Here is an 18,548-nt window from a genome sequence, read left to right on the forward strand (position 1 = left end):
GGAATATAACAACATCAAGATGACCTGACTCCTTCCGGGTTTGATATGGATTTTTGATAGTTAAAAACAGAGTTTAAAATAGCGGCGAGTGTGTGATGGGAGGTTGCCCCTTAAACACGTGGGAATCATATATTGGGGGAGGGCTGCAATTTATTGTGTTTTCCGCTGCCTGGTAGATATAAAACATTATGAATTAAATCACCTGAGGAAAGGAGACAAAATTGTCTCTCTCCTTGGGAACCTTTCTTACTATAGGGAAAGAGCAGGCCTAAGTCAAATACAGAAACACTAAATAGAGAGAAGACTGGATAACGCACCACCAGAGAGGAGAATTAAGGCCTCCCCGGGTCTAGGGTAGAGGTGGCGGCGCATGAACAGAGAAGACAACTTCTCAGGACCCCTTCCAATCTTGCTTGGCCCTGATTTCGGCCCCCCAGTCCACACCTTCAGATGCCCTTCAGTAACTTTCACTGAGAATTACTTGTCAGGCGTTGTTCCGGGTTCACGACCCACTCCCGCTTTCCTTTAACTGCCGGACCGCTCCTGGCGAGGTTTCTTTAATTATTATTTTTTGTTGTTGTACGAAATAAAATCTTTTGTTTTTATTTTAAACTAGCAGCGTGCCAGTCTTGCAGTTCTTCCAGATGTTTGCAATAAAATGTCAGGTTTCGCCTTTGGGACTCGAAATAAAATTTAACTACCTTCACCCTGTAATTATTCTCTTAGCTCTCCCTTCATAAATTTATCTGCTTTCTTTCTGGCGAGGTGGGGAGTGAGGGGGGGGGCCTGAACCCGATTATGCACTTGGACTATAAAAACGAGCCACCCGGTTTCCTAGCCTTCTCTGTGGCCACGCAGTGCTCAGGTCGGGGCAGGGGGGGAGGGGTGCGAGAGGTGGGGAATGGGAAGGGAATCCGTCCTTCAGCCGTCGGCCGAACTCCGGTTCGTGGATGGTTCTCAATCTTCAGGGTTTTGCCCCTTAACAAAGGGGACCTTTGTAAGAACAACACCGGGGTTCACTTGGGCCCAGGTAAAGAAAGGAAATTTCCCTGAATCCCGCAACCACAAAACCTTCTCTCTGCCTCAAACTTCAAAGCGTCCTGACTGCCTCGCACCCCCTCCCCGCCTCAATCTACCTCCCTAACGCTAACCCCACCCCAATCTCGGAGGAGACACTGAACCTATCCCAACCCCCAGCCTCTGGCCCTGACTCCTGGAGCTGAACTGGCGGAAGGCTCGGCTTTCTGGCTGAACCTCTTCGCAGGAAACGAGAAAATGGAGCCCGTATTGAAAGATCTGCAGAGCAGAGAGCTTGCTTTCACTCCTACGCCAGCCTCGATGAGGCAGCTGCCGAGGCAGAGGGGCAACTTCGCAGGGAGGGCGGCCCGGGCCCCAGCCAGAGGGCCAAACGTTGGCTCCTACCTCCACCCCAACACACACACACACACACACACACACACACACACACACCAGCAGCAGCGCAGGGGATAAACAAAGTCAAAAGTGATGGACACCCGGTATTTTCCGCTGTTGAGGACTACGGACCAGACTAGCTTGCAGAACATCTGCATTTTCCCTAAACCTGCTTAAACTCCCTGGGAGTTTCCGTAAAGTTTTTAACTGCAGCCTGATTCATAATACCATTTGGGAAAAAGCTCCTGCTCCAAGAAACACAGAGACACGCATTCACCGCCATGTACTCATACAAATGTGAGCGCAAGGGCCCACACACGCATATACACACCTACACATGCGTCGTCTAAGCACATGCAGATTATGAGTGTGTCAAATTATATTCTCGCGCGCGCTCTCGCTCTCTCTCCTGTACACATACTCGGGACTGAAGGGAACAACGTCTACACCCCTCCTGCCACACACTCACCCTGCCCCCAACTTTCTTCCACTCCCCCACCCGCCTTGTCTCCAAAAGGTGATGGAGACCAGATTCTTTAGGCTGAGTTCCTCTGCGAGAAGAGCTACCTGTGGAGAATCGAAGTGTTTGTGAAGAAGGCCAGGGACTGAGTAATCCTACCTGCGGCCTAGCGCCCCCAACAAAGTCCGAGTCTGGTGGTAGTTAAAGGGGAAGACAGGCTGGCGGGCTGAAGAGGCACCCAGTCCGTAGCCGGAGTTGGTCAACGCTGGCAATGGATGTGAAAAAGAAAGCAGCCATCGAGGCCGGCGCAACCCCTGACTTTCCCCTCCAAACCCCAGGGAACTGGGAGTCCGTGGTAGAAAGGGAGGGAGGCGCCCGGCAAGACAACCGCAAAACCCTTTCTTCCTTCCCTCCCACCCCACGGGCAGTGTGAAGAAAGGGAAGGCAAGACAAAGGGGAAATGGGGGTCGCAGTAGAGTCCCGGGGAGGAACGGGAGGAGATCCAGGGCATTAAAGAGGCTTCGGGTTTTCTTAACTTTCCACATACACACCCCAATCCACTGCCGAGGAAAAGCAAGCCTTTCTCTCCTTGTTTGCAGGTGTTTTGCTAAAGTTAAGCGTCTGTATTTGTTTTTCCATGGAGAGGAAGTATTACATAAAATCGTTACTTCAGAGGAAAAAAAAAAAAAAAAAAAGCAAAGAGCTGACGTCTGGATGACAGGAGGAGGAGAGATAGAGACAAAGAGACATTGAAAATGACAGACAGAGAGACAGAGAGAGACACTGACACACAGAGACACACAGAGACAGACACTAACAGAGACAACGTCAGAAGAACAAACATTGACAGAGACAAAGATGAACCGTGATAATGCTAAAAGAGAAAGCTGAGGGAAGGAGAGGTTAATAGAGGATGAATGACAAATTCTAGCAGATGCAAAGCGCTGCACCTAATCATCAATCCGAAGTTTTGCAAACTTCCTTTGGTGCTTGTCGCTAGTTGTTTTTGTCTTTCATGTTTCTCTAATAAAACAGCAATACGAGAGCGAAACCTACTGGGTAGGTACGCCTGTGCCCCGTCAGGCGCTGAGGACACCTGAGTTTTTGCAGCAAACGCGTTTCTACAGCCAGACACCTCTAAGTCAAAAGGGCGATTATTGGAATTGTTTTCATTTTAGAAGGGGGGAAAAATCGGTATAGTTTTGCTTTGCAGCATCTTTCGCATCCTAATGATCCTTGCCTTCCAGAGAAGACCAATTCGAAGTCGGGGCGGGTGGAGAGAGTCCCTAACCCTCCAACGAGCTGATTTATCCTGTAACCTGGGGCCTGTATCACGCCCGGTAACCGTGGCAGCGTAGATGTGTGTGCACATCTGCGCTGCACACTGAGTCTGAATACTTCCAAATTGCGGGATCTACAAAACTAAAGGAAGTTCTCCAATTATTCTGCAGTTACGAAGCCGCAGTTTTCCACTAACACCCCCCCCCTTTTTTTTTCCTGCCGCTCCCACCTCCCATCCCTCCATGTTAAGCTAGAAGACCTAAGAGGGCAGAGCAAAGGCAGAGGAAGCTCCTGGGCAAAAACGCACGTGGAGAAGTGGGTTTCTTTACTCCTCTGTGTACCTTGGACCCCTTTGCCAAGTTTCCTGGATCCCTTCTCAAGCTTCTGTTTTAAATGCATTCACAGGAAACCAATTACCAAAGAAACCAATAATAAAGAATTTTTTTTCTCGTCCAAATTCGGGTACCCGCTGAAGTTTAAATTACAGGATCCACGGGTATCAAGTTAAGTTCTCTCCGTTTTAGAGGGAAGCTAGACGGCCTACGAATGACTTCTCCAGCCTTGGAGACAGGAAAATGGGGAGCTTTTCCCAGGTCTGATGAGTCCTGGGAGTTCTCGGGTCCAGCCAATTGGAGTTCAAGTAGAAATGGATCCACTTCTTAGAATATAAATAGCAGCTCCAATGTTTGTTTTTAGTATTTATTCTCAATATCAGAGGCCCCAAAAAGCTACTGGAAAAGATATAGATTTTGACTAAATTGAGACATAAAAAGCGAAAATGAAAATAATCGTCACAATGACAGATAGAAGGTAGCCAGGTAACTCAGTGAATAGAGCTCTGGACCTGGATTCAGAAAGTCCAATCTCAGACACTTATTGTGTGACACTTACTGCGTGACCCTGGGAAAGTCACTTAACTGTAAATGGCCTTAATTCAGCAGAGAACGAAATGGTAAACTACTCCGGGTTCTTTGCCAAGAAAACCCCACAGACAGTATGTATGGGTTCAGTCGCGACTGAACGACTACAGAGACAGACCACAACTAGAGGCAACTAGGTCCATAGTGGATTGACTGCGAGTTCTGGAGCTAAGAAGTCCTGAGTTTGAATCTTGTCATAAAGAAGTTAATTAACTGCTCTAAGTCTCCGTTTATTCGACTGCAAAATTAAGCTAATAATATCACCCCAACACAGTATTATTGTGGGGATACAATTAGATAATATAAATAAAATGTCTTGCAAGCCTTGGAGAGTCTTGTAAATATTATTGTTATAGATTAGACTCGGAAAATTTCCAGGGTCTTTCAGAAAGATAAACAAACGAAAGAAAAATGAATTTCCTTCTATTAGAAATGTTTCTTCTCCATCACCACTGCATTCTAGTTTGCTTTAGCCTTCTCTAAAGTTCTTCAATGGCTCATCGCTGCTTAGAAGTGGCTTTGATTTTCCGTAGACTTGGGTGGGGTAGTGGGGAAGAATGACTATGTGGCAGACCTATGAAGCTCAAAAGGACAGCTTCAAGGGCAAAGGACTTGGAGGTGTGTGTAGGGGGGAGGGAGGGTTAACAGATTATTTAAGTATGGGCAAGCTCACCACCACCAGACTTTGGCTACCAGGCTACCAAAATAGGTCCCAAGACCTTCTGCTAAGGGCTTGCAATCTGCCGGCAGGTGCCCACCCAGAAGGAATTGTAGGTATTTCGACCTAGTGAAGTTAAATTATTTGCTAAATTATTTAGTTCAACCTTAGCCACTACACTGGTTCAAAGACGCCTTTTTCTCGATTTGGCAAAGAGAGCCTCAAAGATTTCTCATTTAAGAGAGGAAGCGGATCTGGAAAGTCATGGGACAAGTTCGCTTTTCAGCCCAGATCATTGAAAAAGATGGCGAGATCTAACCTAGCTCCAATAAAGCAAGAAAATTTAGGAATAGCCCTTCCCCAAACTTTGGCATCTAATCTTAAGATTGCTCGTCTGTCTTTCTCAAGTACATTTGCACTACTCCACGGACAAACATCTCACCAATAAATAAATAGTCCATTGACAAATTCAGACTGGTGCCCTATTCCTTCTAGATGTACTGTGTATGACCATTGATGAAATGTTTTGATACTTCAAAGACATTATTCTGAAATATTAATACAATTAAGAACGAGATGGGGCATTGTAAGGAAAAGAGATATAATCCGTCCAAGCATGTGGATTTCACTTTGAGAAGAAACAAGCTCCTTGATTCTAAAATCCCGTTGCCAGCCCTGTGAAGTGTGTACTGGCTAATCCCCAATCTTTCTTCTTACTCTAGACAAGAAATGAGAATGACTAGAGATTATCTCAAATTTTTCCTTCTCAGTGAAATTCAGAAGAGAGACAGATGGAAGAAAAGAAGGTTCTCTCTCTCTCTCTCTCTCTCTCTCTCTCTCTCTCTCTCTCTCTCTCTCTCTCTCTCTCTCTCTCTCTTTCTCTCTCTCTCTCTCTCTCTCTCTCTCTCTCTCTCTCTCTGTCTCTCTCTCTGTCTCTCTCTCTGTCTCTGTCTCTGTCTCTCTCTGTCTCTCTGTCTCTGTCTCTGTCTCTCTCTCTCTCTCTCTGTCTCTGTCTCTGTCTCTCTCTGTCTCTCTGTCTCTGTCTCTGTCTCTGTCTCTGTCTCTCTCTCTCTCTCTCTCTGTCTCTCTCTGTCTCTCTCTCTCTCTCTCTCTCTCTCTCTCTCTCTCTCTTTCTCTCTCTCTCTCTCTCTCTCTCTGTGTGTGTGTGTGTGTGTGTGTGTGTGTGTGTGTGTGTGTGTGTTTGGTGAAGAAATGAGTATTTTAACTTGAGGTGAAGGAAGGAAAGCTAGTCCTAGCTTGGAGGGGAGTGAAGGCAGAGTACTTGAATTTCAGCTCAAGATATAATATCATCTTTGTGGTAGGAATGCCACCAAGAATAACAGAATAATCTTTTTCAATTGAGGAGAATATCATCCCCTAGGATTTGGTCCTGGTTTTGGAGACAGATAGACCTTAGACACGGATGGAATACCGCTTACTTGATGGGTTTTTAAGGAAAACAAGAAAGTCTCCAAATTTTCTCTTGCTAATACAGGAAATCCTGCTGGTAGAGCTTCATTTAGAATAAGCTTCCTTATGTGACTCCTTCACCTCAGCCTATTACTATTCGATCATCTATTATCTCATATGCCCAGCCCTTCCAGATAACCTGGTGCAGTGAAAGGAGGCTGGTTTCAGAGTAAACAAAGGATTCCAAATCCCTACTTTCAAATGAACCCCTTTACAATCTAGCATCTTCGATCTCTTTCCATTTATGCCATATATTATTTATCTTCAACTTTGGAATATGCTATAAAACAAACAACAATTTTTAAAGTCCTTCATTTGAATCCCACATTGTAGAATAAGTCACTTTTTTTTTTTTAATTGACCAGGAATCTTCACAAATAATTTAGATCGTACAGTATTATCGCCATTTTCCTAGCTCTTAACACTGTGTGACGATTAGACAAGCTTCTCTTAACCTCCGCTTCTAAATCTATGAATTAAAATAATGATACCTGTAGGATCCACCTCACAGTCTTTAGCAGCAATAGATAGCCTTTACAATAGTCTTTAGCCTCAACTAGCATGGGAAGTATTTTTAAATGCTAATGAAACTGCAGCTAACGAAGCTGTCATTGAGACCCTGTGAGAAACTCCCGGAGCTGTGTTCTTGCTCTACATTCACTTTATTGGAGATTTCACCTAGTCGTGGGCTTCAACTAAAACCTGCATATGGAAGATAATCAAAAATGCGTCTGGAGCTCTAATCCTTTTCATCTTCATTCTAATCCCACATTTAAAACTGACCACAAGACAACTCCATTCTGATGTCTTTAAAAATCAGCACATACAACATTGAATTCATTACGTTTCTACCGATTCAACAATCTCCCCTTCCCAATTAGCCTATTTCTATTAATGGCACCACTAAATTTTGGCCTCCCTCTCTTTTACGTGATTTATTAAATTAGTTACTAATGCCCATGGTTTCTTCTTTCATATTTCTCCCGGGTCCACACTTTTCTCTCAGTTCTTCCACAACCATTCTAGTGCAGCCCTCCTAGCATCTAATAGCTAGATTACTAGAGTAATATTTGAGTTGCTCTCTATTTGCAATGTAAATCATCTCCAAAAGTCCAATTGCAATGTAAATAATAGATTAATCTTGTGTTTTAAAAAAAAAAAAAACATGAATTTAGGCAAATTCTTTCTCCTCTACTCAATAATAATAATTTCTATTTCAAACTGAGATTTGGAGAAACTACTTAAGTTGCTTGTCTTTGCTCACACTAGTGGTAAAAGTCAGAGACAAGATTTGAATGAAAGTCTCTCTACCTTAAAATCTAACACCATTGTGCCAGAAGCCTTCCTCTGTGTCAGATAATCAGTACCACAGCAATTTCATTCTCTTTTATTACAGTTTCATATATCTTTGTTTTGTCTATTCAATTCAACTGTAAGATTCCCCACAGGAAATATGGAGATTATTCAAATGATTATGAATTCAGATCATTGTTTTCTCCAAGACTCTAATACACTTAGGGAATCATTACTTCTTTTAAAATGATGGGCAAGTCCTTTAATGTCTTTAGTTCTTCAATTGTACAATTTAGGAGTTGAACTCAATGTCATCTAAAGTCACATCCCACTTCTAAATCTGAGTCTATGATTGTGGTCCTCGGGAATCTGTAAGACTCAGATAAATTTTTGTTGCTTCAGATGACAGCTGTGTGGCTGAAGGCACATCACTTAAGCTCAGTCTTCTCGTCTGTAAAGTGTCTACGGGTACATACATAATCCAGTAGGATTTACAGAACAATTTACATATATTCTTATTTAAGCTTCACAGCAACTTTGTAAGAGAGATCCTAAAGGCATTATGTGAATTTTACAGATGAAGAAATTAAGATTTAGAATGTGTAGTCTGCATGACACTTACAAATATTGCAAATGAAATCTGAATTCCAATTTTCCCCAATATCTTTGTATCTACTAGGCCATTCACTTTCTCAAAAATAGCATCTGTATTGAGTGTGTACTTTGTCAAGCTTCAACAAGATAATGTATATAAAATATTTTGTAAATATTAAAGTGACATTATTTTAGCAATTATGTCCATGCATGTTTATATATAAAAATCACTCTAGTATCCTAGCTATTATTAATTCCACATTTGTTTATATCTATAAATCTCTCTAGTAGCTTAAGCATAAGCCCCAAAGTGGCCAAATCAAGCTCATCTTCAACCTCTCCTTTCCCAAACCCACTCCAGCTTCTGGTTTTCCTTGTTCAGTCAATAAGGCTGGAAACAACAAATTCAGCTTTGACTTTTTGTTCAGGTATGGACTGGACTAGATAATCTTCCAATTTTGACCTTTTGAGATTTTGTGAGGTGCCCTGTTTCTTGACCTCCATGTCAAAAAAGCCTATTCAATATTCTTCTATAAGATCTTTCATCTATTCTCTCTCTATTCCTACTGTCATCAACTTAAATCTAGATTTCATATTTTTTCTGACCTTGATTTTTTACAATATTTCTTACTTTATTTCCCTCCTTTCTGTACTTTTCCCATTCCATTGGAGACTGATTTTTTTCTTAATGCACAGCTCTGATCATGCATGCTATTTTTCTCAAAAATCTTCAGTGGTTTTCTGTTGTCTAAAGAATCAAGTTCAGAACATGGCCCTAGTATTAAATGTCTTCTGCAATCCGAGACTAAATCTTCTCATCTTGATGTCTCACTATCTACTATCTATTCCTTTAAATTTTAGCTAATTGCAGCTTTCAAACATCCTGCTTTTTACTCTTTTATATCTTTGTTTGTATCAGTCCCTCACCTTAAAATGACATTTTTCACTCCATCTCTTTCTATACATCTTTTAAGGTCTAGTTCAAATGTAACTTTTTCCAGGAAGTCTCATGTGATCACTCCAGTGGAAAAGGATCTCTCATTCTGCTGAAATCCTGTAGCACTTTGTTCCTAACTTTCTTATGGCATACATCACATTCTGCCTTTTATTATAGTGATTGGTGTTTCCTTGTCTCCTCCACTACACTGAAAGCTCTTTTTGGGCTTCATACAAATTATTATTGTCTGTATCTTCCTCAGCTCTAAGTATAGTAATTTGTACATAGTAAGAACTTCATAAATATATATTGAATGAATGAATACATATATTTCTTTTGTTTCCCCTGCAGCTCCTTCACAGTGCATTATATTGTTTTGTTAGTTTAGAGCTCTGATCCATTTAAAAACTAACTCCCTCCCAAGAGGTAATCATATAAATCATACATTATCAACCACTTATAACTCTGTATGAATAAAGAATCCCAAGAAAGTGTTTATGGGGAAGAGGTAAGGGTTACTATGTTATTAGCTACCTAAAGGAAAAGGGAACAAATTTAAAGGCCTAAATATAAGCTTTATTGACTTAAAATTTTTGCTAGAATTGGAGAAATCATCTTGTGTAGTTCAGCTGCTTCTTTTTATAAATAAAGAAACTCAGACAAAGAAGGGATAAGTGATTTCCCAAGATCATATAATGAATTAGTATTGAAGCTAGAGCTAGAACTCAGTTTTCACTTATGGTCTGATGCCCAGGCAAGGGGGAAAAGGGATAGAAAAATACAGAAACAAATTGAGAGAGAAAACCAAAATCTAACCCCCCACACACATGCATACATACACACACATACACTCATTTTACACCCACCCACCCCTTTTCCTGACTGTATTTCTCAGTGGAATGTTGGCACAGTTTGGTTTTCTGCTATTTTTTTTTTCTTTTGCTCTGATGGCAAATCCAGCATTACATGCAGGCTTACTCAGTGCAAACATTACCTTAAAATGCTTTTCAAGACATTTTCTTGCTGTGCAGAATTTCTTTAGTGTGTTCTATGGCTACCCAAACCATTATGTATGTCTCCTCAAAGATCTTTTAGTATCAAATTCTAGCCATTTTTCTACCTCGAGTTCCTAACTTCTTCCTTACAACATGGATTTCAATTTTCTTTACCTTCTTCCTCAGAGCCACTCAATGCCACAGCTTCCTCTTACAATCAGTCTTTCTGTTCCATCTTTCTTGCCAGCCTGTGCTTTTTCTTTACTTTTCTTTTTATCCCACTTCCCCTGAAGTTGAATTCGATAAATGGAAGGTAGGAGTGTGTGTGTGTGTGTGTGTGTGTGTGTGTGTGTGTGTGTGTGACATATGTGGTCAAACAGGAAAGGGAATTGAAGAAAATTAAAGGAAGTTGTAAGTATTCTAATATTTAAGGAAATACTTAGAGCCTGCTTAGAAATCTTGAGTCCTGGAGAACACTTTCTGACCTAGTTCACAAGAAAGGAACTCCCTGGTCTTTGCCTTCTATTTTACTGAGTGAAACCTTCCCCTGGCCTTACAATGGCTAAGACTGTCTCTGTCATTTCTGGAAGGGGGGGAAAAAAGGCAGACTTAGTTTTTTGGAAATGGATTTTTTTTTTTTTTTTTTTTTTTTAGTAAGGCAATTAGGATTAAATGACATGCCCAGGGTCACATAGACAGTAAGTGTTAGGAATTTGAGTATGTCACATTTGAACCCAGGTCACACTGATTCTAAAGCCAGTGCTCATTTCCCTGCACTACCTAGCTGCTTCCAAAATAAAGAATTCTTGTGGGCCTTTCAGGACTCCTTAGAGGCTGGTGGGCTCTACTGCTCTTGGGTATCGCTTGTTCAGGAGGAAAATGAAACTAATTGGAAAGGAGAAAAGGGAGAAAGGAAAGCAAGAATAAAAAAGAGTTTCTGAAAAAGTCATTTTATTCGCTAGTCCTTTCCAAGAAGCAGCAAATGATTTTAGTCTCAACTTTACTCTCCCCCTTTTCCCCACTACCAATAGGTTACTGCAGGTGATTTGGGGATCCTGCTGGCAAAGGATTTATATAGTAAAAAGTCAAAGTCATAGAAATGGAACATACCACGGAAAATCGAATACTCAAGGGAATTACTCTGTATCAATAATAAATACTTGACATAAGTTCCAAATTATCACGACGATAACAAATGATTTTAAAACACTCAAGCTGGTCTTCAGGTATATGTCCAAACCAGATTGTTCCGAGAAATTTAATAAAGTATTTATAGGATGAAGTAACAATTATATTACTTCAAAAATAACACTATATTAATTCATGTAGACCTTTAATATTCTAAAGTGATTTTTCCTGAGCTTTCCCTAGAATGCTGTCTTCTATGTTGGTGCTACTGCAAGGTATATCCATTAATCTGCCTCTGCCTCTGTCTGTCTCTGTCCCTATCTCGCTCTATGTCTCTCTCTGACTGTTTTTCTGTCTCCCTCTTTCTCTGTCTCTGTCTCTCTGTGTCTCTCCGTGTCTCTGTGTCTCTATCTGTTTCTGTCTCTCCTCTCTTTCTCTCTCTTTCTCTTTCTCTCTCTCTCTCCCCCCCCCCCACCCCCGCCACTACCATCCAGTTAGGGTGCCTCTGTTGACTCTAGAGAGCAAAAGACCGAGCCACAAGCTCTATCAATAAATCCATAAATATATTTCATAAATCCACTATGGATTTATGAAAGGTAAGAAGAGAGAGTCTCAGGTAATGAGTTGGTCAGGAGGTGAGCAGACACTCCTGATCGGATTCGAACACCTAGAGGATTTTGCCCGGGTCTGTCAAGGCAGAGGCAAAAGCTTATTCTCATCTTGGAGACTCGGGGCAGGACTCCGGGAGTGGGAGTGGTTGGCTGCGGAAAGCGAGGGGTGTAAGTGTCGTTCTCTATGTGGTTTTAATATCTTCCTAATCCCAATCCAATTTGGGGTTATTAGACTGATCCCAAAAGCGCCGGGAAAGGTTGCACATCTGTCTTATTTCAGTAACTCCCTGAGCTCCAGACAGAGGGAGAGATCCAGGAAAGGAGGAAACGTGCTGACATCGCTCCTTGGTCGAAGGATACAGCTTAATTCCCTCTAGTAGGACATCATTTATTGAAACAGGGAAAAGTGGGGAGAGGTGGGGGCGCCTACGTTTCCCTCTGGCCCTTTTACTTCTTAAACTTATTCTCAGAGCCTAGGCGGGTGGGGGGAAGGGGTGAGGAGCGAAAGGAGAGGAGGGCAAGTGGGGAGGAACCTTCTTACTTCCTAGCACTTCCCCTTCCCCCGCCGCTGCCCCGAAACTCACCTACTCACACCTCTTCTCTCTCTCTGTCTCTCTCTCTGTCTCTCTGTGTGTGTCTCTCTGTGTCTCTGTCTCTGTCTCTATGTGTGTGTCTCTCTGTCTCTGTTTCTCTCTGTCTCTCTGTGTGTGTCTCTGTCTCTGTTTCTCTCTGTCTCTTGTCTCTCTCTGTGTCTCTGTCTCTATGTGTGTGTCTCTCTGTCTCTGTTTCTTTCTGAATCTCTGTTTCTCTCTCTGTGTCTGTCTCTATTTGTGTGCGTCTCTCTGTCTCTCTCTGTGTCTCTGTCTCTGTTTCTCTGTGTCTCTGTCTCTCTGTGTGTGTGTCTGTCTTGTCTCTCTCTGTGTCTCTGACTCTGACTCTATGTGTGTGTCTCTCTGTCTCTCTGTCTCTGTTTCTCTGTCTCTCTGTGTATCGCTGTCTCTTCTCTCTCTCTCTCTCTCTCTCTCTCTCTCTCTCTCTCTCTCTCTCTCTCTCTCTCTCTCTCTCTCTCTCACACACACACACACACACACACACACACACACACACGCATTTTACTTCCCTGTTTGAATCAGACAAATATGCCCTGTCAGGGGGACAAAAAGGAAAATGGGGAGGGGGAATCTTTGCGAACAAGAATTTATGTAAAACGAGGCCCCGAGCAGATGTTCCTATCCAGTCTCCAAATATTTCTTTGGGGTGGAAAACCCTCGTCTTGGGTCTCTCAATGAAGCTGGAGAGAAAGCCCCTAACTGGTTCCGCCCCCTGCCCAGGACAACCGATTCCCCGGAGTGCTCCAACTTGCATGGTTACTATTATTTCCTCCCTATCCATTTTTTTTAATAAAAAAAATTAAAAATCTCAATTGTTGCTTTGCAAGATCAAAGTAAGGATTTCTAGTGCATCTGGCGGACTGGGGTGGGGGGAGGGAGAGGAGGAGAGGAGGGGGAAAATTGAAGCAGCCCCAGTTGCCCAACTTCAAAGTGTTTCTTAACAATGAATTTTTGTCCGGTATATTTTAACTTCCCCTTCTCTCAATCTTTTCGGTCGGCATCTGAGAGGAAGACAATAGGCCTGTGGGTTTTCCTCCAGGGAAGAAACCTGTTATAAACTTGCATCATCTCCTCTCCCGCAGCCCCGTAACCCCTTCGAGTCTTAAAAGGACAGGTGATCGCTGTCCTCAGGAATAAATGAACTGAAGGGAGAGGTGTAGTGAGCAGAGGTGGACTTAGAGCTGGGAAGAGATCCGGCTCTTTGAAGATCCAGAATGGTTTCCTTCCCCCGGCCCCCACGTCCTCCCCATCTGTCTTAAAAGCGATAAAAGCAACAACGATAATAAATGGTAGTTCCTCCTTGCATCCTCAAAACCCACCTTTATGATGGTAGATAGAGCTTCCCTGCCCTAATCGCCCATCGCTCAAAAAATAAGGTTAGATGAAGGCAAGCACAAGAAGCCGATAATTCGGAAGTTCCGCTATTCGGAGCGTGTGTGTGTGTGTAAATAAATCCTGTGTGACTGAGCAGTCATGGTGGAATCTGGTCTAGGATCTAATTTATTAAATTTTCTACATTATTAAGCTATTTACTGGCATGGAGAGGGGGCCTTAGAAACAGTGTTAGTCTAGCTCCTTCTTTGTAGGAAGAAGACAGAGGCTCAGAAGAACCGATTTATTTTTTTTTTTTTTTTGTCCAAGCCACATAAGGAGGAAGGATGAGGAATGGGGTTTGAAGCTCTGTCTTCGGATTCTGAAGCCAAATCTATTTTCACAATACCGTCTGTATAGACTGAAGCCTCCGGATTATTAACCTTGAAACGAAGGTCGAGAAAGGGACTCCCACCCTAGGAAAGGAACAGTCCAAAGTCCTCAGCCGGGGGAGCTAGGAGAGCCAATGAGGTAAGGTCTGGCTGCTTTAGCATCCACGGGAGAAGTCTAATCGATAAGGATTATTTTCAAAGCGGTTTATCTGTCAGCCCTTTAGTGTCTCATCCCGGCTGGGAAGAATCGGCAGAGATGGCTTGAAAGAGGAGATGTATAGATGAATAACAGATGTACAGAAAGGGCCACTCTCCTCTGCTTTCTCAGAAAGCCTGTCTCCAAAGCGGTATAAGCCAGCTAACCCCACATAAGTACATTCTATACTGAAGCACGCTGAGTACCCGCCCCTAAGCGCTGAACCCTACAAAGCGAAGGAGGGGCTCTGCTCAAATGACAAGTACAAGCATTCCCCTGCTTGTAGACAGGATAGAAGATCTAGAACTGGAAGTGACTTGAGAGGTCATGTAGTTCAACCCCTTCATTTTAGAGAAGAAACGAAGTGCAGCTTGGTGGGAGTGATTTGCCCAAGTTCACGAACAGAAAAATAGTCCTATTGCCACATTTAGTGTCCCGTCCGTTACGTTGTCGATCTTAATTTGCCCCCACTGATTCTGTAATTTAATGAACCATTAAAGGACTTCCCTGGAAAGAGAGAATAGGAAACAGGACAGACCCACCCAGCTCCTTCTGGCCGAGACTCCTCTGGGAATAAGATCCTATTCATTGTCCCCTCTCCCCTTTCCTCTCTCCCCTGCTTTTCCCTTCTCTTTCTCCCTCCTTCCACATCACCATCACCATCGCCGCCACCTACCACCATCACCACCGCCACCATCATCATCACCACCATCTCCATCCTTTCCACATTTCTGTTAGTCCATTCCCCCAGCCTTATCCTAGGAAAGTCTCACCTCACCCAGGCAGCAGGAGGGGTGGCGGGAGAAGTTTCCGGGTTCTCTGGCTAAAATGGAAAGTGCCGTTTAGAAGTTCCCCTTCCCTCTCCAGCGCTGAGAGGACAGATCGAGGGGTAAACAGATTTGGGAAAACAGCTGTGAGCTTCGCGCAGCTTCAGCTCCTGTTGAGGATCTCCAGGAAAAGGATGCACTTTCCATTGTTTGAAAAACGTCTAAACAAATGATTCCCCCAAACAGTTCCTGACTGGGGCTGACTGAAATCACCAGGAGTTGGGGTGGGGTTCAGTCTTTGCGCTCTCTGATCTACGCCTTCTTGGGCCTAATGCCTCCAGCCTGGCAGCCAGAGACGCGGCCCGGAAGGACCGGACTGGGCAGGGCAGGGGGGAGGTGTGCTCTCACGCGGTCGGGGTCAGTTATTGGGTTGTCCGTGGCGGGAAAAGAGCAGAGCCCTCAGTGACACTGAACTACACCCAGTACGGGCGGAGCAAAGGAACAAAAATGCGATCAAGAGACCCGAGGCCTTTACAAAGCCCAGCGAGCCAAGTCTACTGCTCTCTTCCTATAGGAAATTCGGCACGAATTAAAGTTGGGAGGGTGGGGGTGGGGGCGGTGGGTGTGTCGAAGGCGATTTAGAGAGAGGGATCCTGCTTTCTATTAAGAGAAACACTTGTCCCTAATAAAAACTCGAATTCTGGATGTGTTGCCTGTGTTTTCCCTATAGTCCCGGAGCTACCTCTCTCCCTGTGGCAATGATGGAGCCGCTCCACGCGAATCTCACCTAGCCTTCGAGTCGGGCTCTAGATTTCCGCAGGTTCTGGAGCTCTGGTAGGATTCTAGAACTATGGTAGGATTCTGATGTTCTGTAGCTTTGCTCCCTTTAAGTCCTCTCCTGTGCCCAAGGAAACACACAGTTTCAGCTTTTAATAAGGGGGAACCAAGTGCTGGTTCTCCTTCCCAAATCCCTTCCAGCTCTGGGAACGTGTTTTTCTTAAAAGATTCGGGTCAAGGAACAGACCAAAATAACCGACCAACCCCTTCCAACCTCTGCACACTTCCACCTATAGTGCACACAGTCCAGGTTCACACCTGCACGCGCACGTGCACATTCTTCCTGTTCTCTCCCTCTCCCCTCCCCCCACCTCCTTCTCCTTCTTCCCCATGCCAGGCCAGGACTGTTTCTGTAAGGTGATTAACGACCCCACTTATTCCACGGATTTCAGGGTCTCCTGCTCAGCATTTTCGCTTTCTGGGCTGTATATCACGCTGTGGGGAAGGAAGAGTGGAGGGGGAGAAGCTGAGTAAATACCACAGCGCCGTTCTGAGCTCTCTTGCAGTTTTGTTTTGTTAAGACCTCCTGGTAAATCTTTCCCCAGAGAACCTCAGGGAGGTAGCAAGGGGTGGGGAACAGTGGACCGGGCAGGTTGTTCTCCAGATTTTGCCTCTTCTGTTTTCCTCTCATTCCCTATAGGGAAAAGGACTGTTCAGCTTCAAATTATACTCCGATTCTAGTCAGAACTTTCCATTCTCTCCATGAGATAAAGAAGACTTCCATGTAGTTATTCATAAAAGAAAGGACATCTTTCCCAACAATCCTTACGAATAAGTAGAGTAAGTATTAGTATCTTTCATTTCACAGCTGCAGAAACTAAAGCTTAGCAAGGCTGTCCACGGAGGTGTGGAACGAATAGGAACTTGCCTGCGTGGATTCTGACTCTCAGGCTGGTGTTTTTTTCCCCCAACTCCAAGATGCTTCTACTAATCGGCCATCAGAGTTAGGCAAAGTGCGGGGTCATGACTTCCCACTCACTGCAGGGGGTCCTTGGCCTCTGGCACTGAGTCTGCTCTTTCTAAGGTTGCAGGCTCATTAGCCGAGGAGATGTGGTTACCTGCAGGGAGCCTGGGAAGGCGGAAAGGAGGGAAAGGGGAACCGAGAGAAGTGAAAGCAGTCCTTACGACTACCTTTAACACCAGAGTTTATTTTTTATTTAGCCCGACGGGATCCATTGCTGTGACACCTTCAAAACGGTCTTCCTTTCTCCGACAGGGCTAATTCCCAGCTTGATTTTTGCTTCTTCAGTTTCTCTCTGCAGCAGCCTGGGCGGCAGATCCATTCACATTTGCTGGAAAGAAACACACTTCCTTTCCCTTTCCCTTTCCTCTTTCTCTTCCCCTTCCTCTTCCCCAACCGAGGGCTCCAAGTCCCGTAAAGAGAAAGGATGAGGAAGAGGAAAGATATCTGGAAAGAGGTTCCTGCCTTCTTTTGTAGCATCACAGATGAATATCCTTCAGACCATTCCAACAGGGCCCCAGCAATTAATTAGAAAATACCTAGGCAGTCAGAGGGAAGAAAAATTCGATTTTCTGTGCAGGTTATGTTAGACTGCCCTTGTGAAAAGACTTTGGCTATAGCAGGGGAGATGTGTTGTCTAGGTGGACTCCCTAGGACAGAGAAGTGAAGGTAGGCTGGTCTGCAGGTAGAACAGCCTTGCAGGGGGCAGAGGAAAAAAATATTGCTTAAGTTTCTATCCCATTCTCATCTTTCAAAAATAATATTATGTTTCCTGTCAATAATATTGTGTTTCCATGTGTATATTCTCCACACACACAGAGTATTTGTGATGAAAAAGTCTATGTGTGAAGACTTGCCTCATGTAAAGGCCTAATAGAGGGAGGGTCAATCAAAAGAAACTAGCTTAGAAAATATAGGACTTGGATAAATCTCAGAAATTATCAAAAGTAGAAGGGTGTCTTTCCCAACAACCTCCCTGATCCTCATGATTTGGCAAGATGAGGCAGATGAGAGGAAAAAGGCCTATGCAACTTAAAGAGGGAAAGGGCTTACTTAAGGTCACTCTTACTAAGTGGCTGTCAGCCTATTGCTTAATGAGCAGTTCTACTGACCAGTCTTGGGTTTCCATAGGATCTTCAGTTTGTAACTCACTAAGGAGTCCAACTAGGAGGTATAAGAGTTTGCAGTTGACAAATACTTGGGAAAACCCCATCTAGTTTATATCACCTTCCCCCCCCCTGCCTGTAGTCAAGGGAAGAGATTGAAGATTAAATACACAGATGTTTTTAGTTTACAAAAGAAGTGTAAACACTATCATAATTCATGACTTTACTATTGGCTGTTCACAACTGACCAATTTTAGTGCCAGATCTATCTTTGGCTCTAACCCAGTAGAGCTAAACCTGCCTAAGAAATTCACCTACTAAGACATGTGCTGAATGCTATCACATCCCTAAAAATTATTTCTCTGGGGAAAAACAATTCCCAAAGAAAGGGGACAAAGGCAGAGAACTCTGAAAGGGACTGTTCAAGATTCAAAATATGCAAGATACACCAAAGTGTGAATCAGAAAAATGAGTATTATTTTCCCTATCCTGTAAAATTCCTTAGTCAAACTTGAATCTGATTGAGAAGCTAGAGCGGTCTGTCACAGACAACATTCTCAGGCAGTTCTCTCTTTTCCTCATGGAGCTAAAACTAACAAGGGAAAAA

Source organism: Sminthopsis crassicaudata, chromosome 4, assembly GCF_048593235.1.
Source record: "Sminthopsis crassicaudata isolate SCR6 chromosome 4, ASM4859323v1, whole genome shotgun sequence".
Lineage (NCBI taxonomy): Eukaryota > Metazoa > Chordata > Mammalia > Dasyuromorphia > Dasyuridae > Sminthopsis > Sminthopsis crassicaudata.